The 11,874-nt window shown below is 33.8% G+C and overlaps 1 long non-coding RNA gene across 1 annotated transcript; it reads right to left on the bottom strand.

The window, feature by feature from the left end:
* Positions 1-6,376: 6,376 nt before the first annotated feature.
* On the bottom strand, positions 6,377-7,873 carry LOC128205541 (uncharacterized). Its single transcript, XR_008256266.1, has 4 exons — positions 7,809-7,873; positions 7,124-7,160; positions 6,829-6,932; positions 6,377-6,440 (listed from the first exon to the last, which is right to left on the bottom strand). It is a non-coding gene; the product is annotated as an uncharacterized LOC128205541 (long non-coding RNA).
* Between the last annotated feature and the right edge of the window lie 4,001 nt (positions 7,874-11,874).

Genomic DNA, 11,874 nt, shown 5'->3' with positions numbered 1-11,874 from the left:
GTAGTAGTAGTATAAATATTTCTTATATTAGTATGTGTAGTACTTTTATATTTTTGAAGATTATCAGTTTATATGGTAATGTCTGCCGCTATCAATATTTGTGAAGCAAAATTTGAAGTTTATCATTTAAGAACCGGTTGTTTTTGTCAAAACTGTAAACATGTTATTGATTGTTTTTTCACTACTGTAAATACGTATGTGTCGCATGTTATGTGAAAATATATCATTATGGTTGTTTATATTTTACTTCAAAATTGCAAACAACAATATGCATGTTATTTTAAACAAGTCCGGTTCGTGTTAACAATAACAATATGGTTAATCCATCCCCGCTGTTTCTGATTACAAATGTTATCAATGAACTCTGGGATCGTGATTACTACGCGTGAAATATTATGAAAATTAAATGAGCCGTAGTGAGTATTTACAACTTCTTTCTTCCAGGGTTTTATGTAACAAAATGCCTACATTGCTTCTTCGGATCATCTATGTAACTTATTAACCGTATGTTTATAATAATTCTAATTTTCTACGAAATACATTAAAAAAAACGCTATTGTTTGTTTTAAAAAACCCTTTTAGTTAATGCTAAGTACAATAACGTATATGGTGTGTTATACAACATAGATGCAATGCCTGATCTGGGCGATTCGCCAATTCTGGCGATGGAGTGGCAACAGAAATTTGGAGAAAATTGTCATGGTGAAATGGTGACGAACTTGGTTTGGAGGGTGAGGTAAGGTGGTGTTTTTTTTAATGACATATGTTTGACCTTCTATAATATAGAGGGTTGTAATTTTTTTGTGACGAATGAACAACAAGTTAAACTAGTAAAATATATATATTGAACTATATCGATCTTGAAATAAATTTATATTTGAACTATTGTTTTCAGTTATATTTACCTTAACATTTTGCAAACATCTCTTGCATTAGCGTGCCGTTGTGAATTATTCTTTTTAATTATAATACTTATCTCTCTCAATCAGTTATAATTAGTTAAATATGTGTTTCTTCTTTGCCAAAACCAAATGTGAGCAATATTGGCCTCATCATGGTCAAAGTAAACTGTACGGCGATATAGAGTTTTGTGCAAGACTAGAAACACTGTACGCAGCATTTCATTTAGAGACAGTTAACGTTTTTCAAGTAAAATTTAATTTACTTGGACCACTACCAGTAGTTGGAGTATAAACCGAAAACAATAGGTTAATTTGAATTTGTATAAAGTAGCTTAATCTAATTCTGAATAATATTACCATAGCCGAAAAGTGAAACAAATGACAACACAACCTGTGACTTTATACGGTAGTGGCATCGGCGATTCGCACGACTTACCCATTTCACGAACTCCAACCTTCAGCTATCAAGGCAGTTATCAGAACTGAGTACTCTTCCAAGTTTTTCCAGTATTACCCTCAAGGCCAACGAACGGAAAGGGACGTACACCATTGTAGCGTGTTTGAAGGAGTCGGTCTAGGTTTTAAACATGTACCTCACGCATGCAAGCGGCAATTGCCAATTTATATTTGAGAAACCTGGACAGAGATAAGGCTCATATTGAATGATTTGATAAATAGTTTACTAAAGTGAGATGTCATCTCTTATTGAAGTTTCTTCCTTATAATATGAAGAAAAAACTGTTTTAATAAGTGTGATTTCAGGAAGGGAGCTAAAACATCTAATTTATTTTAACTGACCTCAATATTCCCCACTTGCAAATAACAACAGTTATTGAATTAAGTATGTGCACTTAAGTTGTTGAGGACTAAGACAAGAGCTATTATTACTTCCTTAATGTAACAGATTTCATACAAATGTTTAATATTCCAGCACAACAACAACGTCTTAACTAACAGATTGTTTTGTAACATAAGCTTTTACATGTTTTCTTAGCTCAGATGTAAAAAACACAACATCAGTTTTAATATAAAGCAAATAATGATTGTCATACGCATAGTATGGAATGCAACAAAAATATTCCATTTACTGCCAATTCATTTATCATCTTAAGTAAAATAGAGTTTACATTGCGCTTTCGTAGCATTTACCTTAAAAACAAAAACAAATTGATAAGCATCGTAGATCAAACATCACAATACACTATTACTATGACCCATTATATATATATTTTTCATTACAAACAGGATAACGGGAATTCCGAAGAAAGAAATCACCTTCAGTTCACAGCGTGCCAGAACAAGGACTTTTGGATACAACGTCTCATCCCTTATTAAATTTAGACAGGAGTGAACGCCCTTGCCGATAACTTTTGACGGACCAGTGGTAGAGCTTGCAGGTATGGTATCAAGATTGGTTCAGATGAACTAAAACGTTCTTTCCCTTGCTTAAGCAATGTTGTTATTTTTAAACCACCATGATTTATATATGGTATTTTTAATGTTCAAATAATTCAGAATTTGTTTTTCTTCAAAAACGTTTTAAAATCCATTTCTTTCTCTTATGATGCTAATATTCTCTCTCGGGGTAATCGCTATCATTTCTTAAAAGTAAAAAAACAATACCATATGACTATTTATACCAAACTTATCATTTAAGTACATGCATTGTATCAATAAAGAAGCTGAGGTATATGTTTACCTGCCACACAAGACGTCCACAGTGAGATTAGAACTAGCCTTTTTGTATATTTCTGTATCGAAAACCTTCTGAAGTTAAGCTTTAGTTGATACATAAAAAAGCTCGTGTTCATTGTCCATGTGTTCCTTTTATATTTCAAGGCACCACAAAGCATGAAGAAATAAAACAACGAAAATTCAATATCATGAAGAGTCCATTTCTGAAACAACATATAAAATAAACAATTTATTTCGTTTACTATCGTTTAACTTTAAAGCATGGTTGGATATCCGTTTTAATATTAACAAGAAATGTTCGTGTCGAAAACAGGAATATGAGACCGAACACACCCAAGACATTCAGCACTTAAAGCAGTGCAAGTTATTGTAAATCATTGCGATTGTGAGAGCAGGGAGGGACACGGATCTAACAAAAATAGCTTAAAGAAGACTTTAGGAAATAACCACGGAACTCATACTTAATGCAAAATGGCAAAATGGAAGTTATCTTTAAGTGATGAATTAATTGAAAATTCAAGCTTTATGTATTTAGCAAATTACATGTGACCAGCAGTAGCAGGGGGAACACAAACAATTGAGTAAAAGTTAACCATCTTTATCTTAAAAAAACACTATTTATTCGGAACAATAGAAAATGCATATTAAGATATCGATGCTAAAAAACAGTAAATGGTACTAAGCCACTACTACGTGATATAATATTCAACAACGAATCGGAAACGGATAAGCCACATATCAATGATGTAATGGTGAATAATGGCCAAAATGTGTCGCGTGTTTGTTCAGGTTAAGACATAAGTTAGAGGGAAGTGTGATACTTATGTTTTTTTACTGAGTAAACACTATTGAGGTTATCGTCATCGATCATATACAGCCGCTATTAGGTCCTTAATGCTAGATAGTTAGAAATTTGATTCAGGAATATGTTGCAAATCTAGCTGTATCTTCTGAACAGGGACAGTCAGTTGTCATCTATTTATCAATTAGCTTGACTTTGTAAAGTTTTTTTTTCTTTTGGTAAAGTTGATCGTTTTCTTGTTATGTACGTTTCTTTTTCTGGTAAAGTAATTGTCTTCTTCGGATGAAATTAAGCAATCAGTATGTAATTATATTATACCAACATATCAATGCAGTTGAATCATAATAGAATATTTCTTAAACTTTAAGCATGCTACTTTTACGTTGTCTTCTAACATACCCTGAAACAAAATGTGTCAAAATGTGTGTAAATACACAAATCAGTTTTATCTAAACCTTACAATGGAAACAACAGAGATAAGCATAGAAGTCAAACAAATAAAGCTTAATTTTGTTCAGATGGAAAAGGCTTAGACCAAAAAATGAACATAGTATATAAACAACACAGACAGACACACCACGCGTTAACATACATGTATCAGCAAAAGTGTTGGCGTTACTACCTTGGAACGGTCCGAGACATGCTTGAGTTACAATTAGTATTTAAGCGGCTAAATTTAGAGAAACATACGTTGAGGAAGCTGTAACTAATTCGCGGTACCAACCCATACCGTTACACTTTATAAGTACTTATAGGTTTATAATTTTTAAACATTTTAATGTCAGAATTTATTCAAAACCAGTTACCTAAAGTAAACTTTCATATATTTTATTCCCGAAATAAGCCCATGTCCCAGTGAACATTTCACGGCAAAACGAAATGAACATGATTTGCGTATAAAGTTATTTATAGCTAGCTGAAGATAAAACCTCAATGTGAAATTAAATAACGCAGTATTAATTAAACTTTATATGATATTGAATCCAGTATGAATTGTAAAACATACCCATACTAGTGAAATTCAGATTGTATCATGAACCTATAGAGCTAAAGATAAACGGTGAGCTATCGTAACATGTACACATCAACTGGCATACATCACTGATTTCCGGTAAAGTGTGTTGATAGAATCCGTTACAGAGTAAATAAAAGAAATATTAAGGACAAAAAAGCAACACTCATTGATCTGTTGTCCAGATTAATGATTTTGACGTTATATATCAATAAATCTGCTCGATTTAGAACTGAAACAATGTTTGTACTGGTGAGAAATCCTGTAACCTAAATTAATAAACGATCTTGTTTAGTAGACACACAGTTCTGGGCCAAACACACACAACACAAGATATATACTTTAAAAGAAACTTTTCAAAGACATATCATCATTATCGTGATATCATTCATATATTTACGTATTGTTTCTTGAATAAATTTAATTCAGAAAACTACAACAAACGTAAAGCAATCACTTGTTTGATTTATTGTAATTATTCGGTAACAAATTTGTTTTTAAAACGGTACACTATTTGATTGGATGGAAAGTGATAAACAAAAACAATGCGCCGATACTGAACAGCCGTGTTTTTTCACACAATATTTTAACCCCCCTCAGCCTTTTCAGTGTGTTAATAGCCACATTCAGTGACCTCACAGTGCGTGATGCCATCCGAGTGTGACGGAGCAGACTGGGCTCAGGACTGGCATTGTTTAGACGGCCAGTGTCGTTGTGGATACGGCTTACCAGCTGGTTTAATCGAATAGACCACTCAACCAAACATAAACGCTGTGACCTCCTCAAAGGCATATGGCTGCATTCTTGTTTAGTCGTTTTAGTGATGTTCAAGATGCAGAGATGGTTAAAACGGATTGTGTTGTTTATACTTCCCAAATGGTTTAGTTTACTACTGATACTAGCGAAAATTCAGATTAAGCTGTTTTGAGTGTTGCACTGTGGTTGGGTTTTTAAAAACGTATTTGTGTATTGTGCTGTATAGTATTATAAATAAATGTAAGGAACCAAGAATTGTATTAGTTTTGAAAAGGCATTATGCGTGAGTGTTAAGCTTAAACGAATCCCATTTTTATCTCTTAAAAAGATTCAATACAATCTATTGTTCAACCTGCATTTGGCTATATAACAATGTATTAAGCACAACATCATGATTGTGGAGATGAACGTTAACAATTAATTCCAGAAATTTACTTAAATCTGACTGTTCTTCGACATATGTTTGCATCGATTAAATCTCATCCACAGCTTGCATTTTTTCATCAGCACATCTTTGCTTTCAATTCCAAAATGAACTATAACTGTCCTTTTTTAGTACAATATTGTACTTGGAACGACCATGGCTATTGTTATGATAAGGCACCATATACAATAAATCCCTTCTGTTGTTCTTACACCATATGCACCTATTTTAGAAATATATACGGTCACATCGTTTACACTTAGTTGTATCTGTAATATTACGTAGTGTTCTTTTAATAAATGCACTCTTATTTAGGGGTTAATCAATGCAGATATGTAGACACTCGGAGAAAGCACCATGTGTAACCGAAGTTTAGTTTTAAGTTCATGTAATTTTAGACACAGGAAAGTAAGTAAGCTTAAGCAAAGATGCACCAACATGATCCGTATCCTATATATTAGTTAAATTACATGTTGTTTGAGTTGTAAAAACGTGACATGTATTGCAAATAAAAAACAAAACACATTTGTAACCTATGCTAATGATGAAAGTTGATAAGACATATAAATAACTGAAAGCCTTGATTGCCTTGTTATATAACGTCAATAACGTTATATAACGTCAATAATAACAATGAACTTGTAGCCTGTGGTCTCTTTTTTAGTTATTATGCCCTCCTTCGAAGAAGGGGGTATATTACTTTGCACATAATGGTCAATGTACCTTAGAAAGTGTGAATTGTCTCCAGGTAAAATCTCCGTACAGTTTTTCAACCTTGCATACAACTTCTGTATCGCCGTATAGTTTACTTTGATGTTGGTCCGGCCAATATTGCTCGCATTTGGTTTTCTGCAAAGAAATGAATATAAACTTTTTTTAAATACAATTTAGGACCAAAAAGTTATGAACTAAAAGGCGACGTTAACGGAACTTCACTCCCACGGCAATGTCAAACTTATCAGGATCGTCAGTGTAATAAAAATCCATACTTATGTCCTATTTATTAACATATGGTACCGTATGTTTTAAAGTAAACATAAAGGAATACTTTAGCTTAGGATATGTTTTTGCTGTTTATTTTAGTTCATTATTGTTTATATAAACAATCATTTGTTGTCAATTCATTTTATTATTATAACGTACTTAGAAGGCCATTTAAATTAAAATGTTATCTAACCTCAATATATTCCACATCACACATACATTACACTTGGTCATAAAGTCTAAATCACCTTACCTTACCCTCTTCCAAGTTTGTCACCATGACAATCTTCTCAACTTCCTGTTGCCAGACCATTTGCCAGAATTGGCCAAAATCGCTAAGCTGCTTAGCCATTGGACCTTGTAAGTTTGATTTTGATTTTATTATGCATTTATATACACAGCAACTATTTATTAACGTAAGCAATTAGGATAATATGAACTAAGTTAATTCACCATGCAATTGGTCGTACACATTTAAGTTAAATATTTTCTAATATCATATTGTCAGACATCACTTAATGATATTACATAGAAGTACGTAATATTACCCAAGGTAGCAATGTATGCATTCCGCTTTCTGTATCCCTGAAATAAAATGTGAATAATGCTATATGTAATGTCAGTAATTGATTGTCAAAGTTTATATTTACTCCATATTAAATATGCAGTGACTTGTATACCGAAGTAATGGTTTAAACAATTGGGTTATTGCGTTTCGGCAATCCCTCAGCATATACAATATTATAATAGGTTTGTTGTGATGATTGAGGCAAACATTTCCTTCTTCCTTATGCAAACAATAGTATTACATAACACTTGCCACAAAGACACTTTTGAAATGTTTTTTCCTCCTCGTCTAGTTCAAAACAGTAATGTTTATACTTAAAACTAATACAATTGATACAGTGGCAAACCTTGTAGCCAACTATTGTAAGATAAGCCTGCTGAGAGGCATACGGTTAAGGCCTATCAGACAATCAACGAAACACAGCACGAATAAACAAAATACTGATATAATTCATATATGTACACAGTAAAAGTCATTAAAAGTTATGATGTGGGTTACCGCATTGGAACGGACAGCGAAATTTGAGTTTTCTTGGGATTTAAATATCCAAATATAGTTTTCAACTTACTGAAATTTTCCTTTAATATTGCTCTGTTACAACACATAAAATTATATAATGTTCAGATACACTTTACAATACAACAGCCTTTTTAGCAACAACATACGTCTATATAGCTTGCATTAATGTAGTCTGTTACTCCATTACGAACTAAGACTCGCGTATCATCATCTGAAATCAAACAGACTGATCTTTAAATACTGAAACGTTGCACAACAATTCTCGTGAACTCTAAGCATTAAGGATTGATCGCATATCAAGCGTGCCCTACTGTCTTTGCATTTGTATACATTAGAAGCCAATGATTCTTACTGCATGTTTCACTGGCTAAAAAGGTCACGTAAATCCTAAAAGAGCACTGTACTGAGATAAAGAAATACGTCATAACAGCTCGTCTTTTATTCAGTATGCACGTCAAGTAACTAAGCAAATGTAAATATTGTGCAATGCGAACACAGTAAGTTGATAATGAAATTTCTGTTCTTACACGGGTAGATTCCTCTGTACCTATTTTTGTGCATGTTGAGTTTGGTTTGTGAAACTTCATAAGCTTTCACAAGACCATATGGAATTTTCTGCAAGTTTAAAATAAAACATTGTAATGAAAGATTAACGAATGAAGAAAATTAGGACAATTCGTTTACAATCGAGTAATAATATACATAAACATCTAAATACGACATACTTGCACATGATCCCTCACTAAAAGAATCGAGTAATTCAGAATAATGAACATCTATGGGGTGTACTTTACCTTAAATTCTTCTTCTGTGTGCTTCGAAGATAAATTTTGCACATATTCTTGTAGATCTGCAACATGTATTTTGAATTTGCCGACTTCGTTAGCGTTGTTATAATAAACACCACCATTTTCCTCAAATTTGACTGCAATTTCCCTTGCAGAGGCATCATCTTCGTCTGCAATATCGTTGGCATCTCATATGTTTCAGATTAAGATAAGCTTTATTGAAAGATCCGTCCGGCATATTGTTTATTTGCTTTAACATAAGTTTTACATGAAGAAAATATCATCTTACATAAATTTGGTTTAACTAAGCACGATATTTGTAAATTAAATAAATCGCCTAGCATATTGTTCATTTGATATAACAGAAGCATGGTAGAAACATAAAATGACCTTATTTTAACCAATTGAATAACACTCTTACCAATTTCAAGATTGTCTTCTGAAAAGATAGGAGTCCTTTCTTTGACAGACCTCTTCGGTGGTGGACTCTGGTAATTGTGGTTTTCTATGAAGGTAACAGAGTGCGAATTGTCGGAATCGTCATTGGCGTTCTCTACGTGGGATGCTCCTGAGAGAGCGAATTAGCTATCAATAATTATCTTTTGTTTCCATTGTTTGCTATGAAAATGTTTTTGTCTCCACAGTTGATCAACATTCAACCGTTAATAGAAAATGACAATAGCTATATTGTGATTGTAATACAGGTAAATGCATGTATTCAAAATGTCGTCTGTAAGATAACTTAGTGTTTATTCAACTTTCAATTACAGTAGCATTTTCCCTTATTAGTAACTTATTTGGAACTAACTTGAACAAATTCTTATACATTGTAAAACTATATGTTATAAGTACACAAGAACATTGCTGACAGTTCAGAGAGCTCATAGTACGTACTTCGTTTGTTCACCGTTGCGTACAGGGCGGAAAGGTTCTCAGGTTCTTTTTCAGGTGTTTTTCTTCTGTTGCTCATATTGACTCTTCTAATAAAAATGTGTTGGATTAAATTGAAGTTTCAAGTTTACTATAACATAAAGCAAGCTAAAAAGTATGAATAATAAAATTGCATGCCATTAATAACGCTAAAGTGAGACGTTTAATATAATTTTCTTACCTTCTTCTCAGCAAAATGAGTCCAACAACAACAATGGCAGCAAGAGCTACAACTCCTACACCGATTCCTCCTCCAAGTGCTGCAGCTGACGATGTTTGTGTTTCCGCTACTGTTTCAATGACTTGGGAGATAATAAGAGTAACAAAAAATATAAACAACGCATGAAACAAATTTTAGATATTTGCATTAAAAACGTTATGTTTTATTAACCAAAAGTCTTCTTGGTAAATCCAATTTTAATGTAGACACAACTATGAAAGTAAAGCCTGTTTTACCTTTAGGACAAAATATTCCCCTGAAGCCAGTGTCGCAGCCGTATAAACACATTCCTGTCTTTTCAGAACAAAGTGTTTTATTGTCCTTAGGTGTACAATATTCTTTACACATGTTATCACATTGGTTTCCATACATATTTAAAATGCATCCGTATGTACAATTGCCACTTATGTTACACATGGAATTTTTACAGTTTGTGCTACAATCCAGTCTACAATCAGGTCCATATTTTGTATTGTTCTTACATTGTAAACACGATCCATGTGCTTGATTGCAAGATAAGCAATCTGTATGACACTCTTTTTCACAGGAATCATTCCAATATCCATTTGAGCAACCGTGAAGACATCTTCCCGATGACGAATCACACTCATTTGCGACGCATTGTAAATTGCATTTTTCACACTGTCCATTATTGTCAGGAAAATATTCAAGTTTACATGTTTTGCAATTTATGGTATCCAGAGTCTTTTCACAAGAAACACAATTATCAAGGTTGCACAAGCAGCAATAATCATCATTTGCAAAATACGACGTATTTGTACATAGTTTGCAATCAGAATCGACGCAAATATCTGTTCTACATGTACATTGTCTTTGTATGTTTGAAAAACCAGATTTGCATTCGGAACATTTACCGGACTGGTCACATGATCGGCATGATTCGGGACAAGTTTTGTTGCATTGTGCTCCCAAATACCCGCGTTTGCATGAAATACATGATCCAGTTTCCTGTTTGCAATTGTTACCTTCGCACCCATCAGGACATGGTATTTTACAGGATATCCCAAAATATCCCCTTTGGCAGGAAAGACAATAAGACTCGTGTTCGCATGTATTACACGTCTGTAGACACGTCTGCTCACACGTTTGACCATATTGTCCGGATTTACAATCATGACAATATCCTGTAATGAAATTATCATTCTTGCAATGGCAATATCCTGATTTAAAATCACACTTGTCATGTTTGCAGCCTTTCCCACATTTGAATTGACAGTAATCACCATAACGTCCAGGTATGCAAAGGGAACAGTTATATTCCGCAGTACATGCTTCGCAGTTACTATTGCATTTTCTGTTGCACATGTTTCCAAAGTATTTATCAGCACATGTGTCACATCTATCCCCTGCCCAGCCATATTTGCAAGTGCAAAATCCGTCATGTTGATGGCATGTATCAGAGCAGCCTAGTGAACACTGCGTGCAGCCGAAACCATAGTATCCTGACATACAATGGTCACATTTATAACCAGTATAACCTCTTTTGCACTGGCAAAAAGCTTGCATTGAAACACAACTACCATGTATACAATTTCCTTGACATTTATACTGACATATATTTCCAAATCGACCGTCCGTACAGGAAGTGCACTGTGTAGACGTAGTGCACGATGTACAGTTATAGGGACATGGTGAACAAAGGTATGACTCCTTAAAATACCCTTCAATGCAACCAATGCAGTTATGGGAATTAGAACATGTGCACCCATTGGTTTTATAAACACATTCATAACATACTCCTTTATTTGAATAGTATCCGAGTTTGCATCCTGTACATCCTTTTAGGTTATCACAATGAACACAGTTTGCATCACACATGCAAGAGGGTCCATAATACCCTGTGTCGCACGCAGTACAACCTACACGTTTATCACAACTCGCACAATTGTTTCCGCAGTAATATTCGCATCTTGATCCATAATAGATTGCATTGCATTCTGTACAACCACTCCATTTGTTACACGATTTACATTGATATCCACATTCATCAGAACATGATGTTCCCCAGTATCCTTTCACACAAGAAAGGCATCCCCTATTTTTGTCACACGTATTACAATTAGTTCCACACAAAGATCCACAATTGTATCCGTAGTAGCCTGTTTTACACTCCTCGCAAGTATTGCCATTAATTCTTGCACATCGTAAACAGTTAGCGTACTTGCATTTGTTGTAACACCTGTCACCCCAGTATCCATCTTGACACCCATTATAACAGTAACCATTGTTATCACATATATTGTAGTTTCGGTA

Source organism: Mya arenaria, chromosome 10 (genome assembly GCF_026914265.1).
Source record: "Mya arenaria isolate MELC-2E11 chromosome 10, ASM2691426v1".
Classification (NCBI taxonomy): Eukaryota; Metazoa; Mollusca; class Bivalvia; order Myida; family Myidae; genus Mya; species Mya arenaria.
This window is presented reverse-complemented; position numbering and strand designations above follow the sequence as displayed.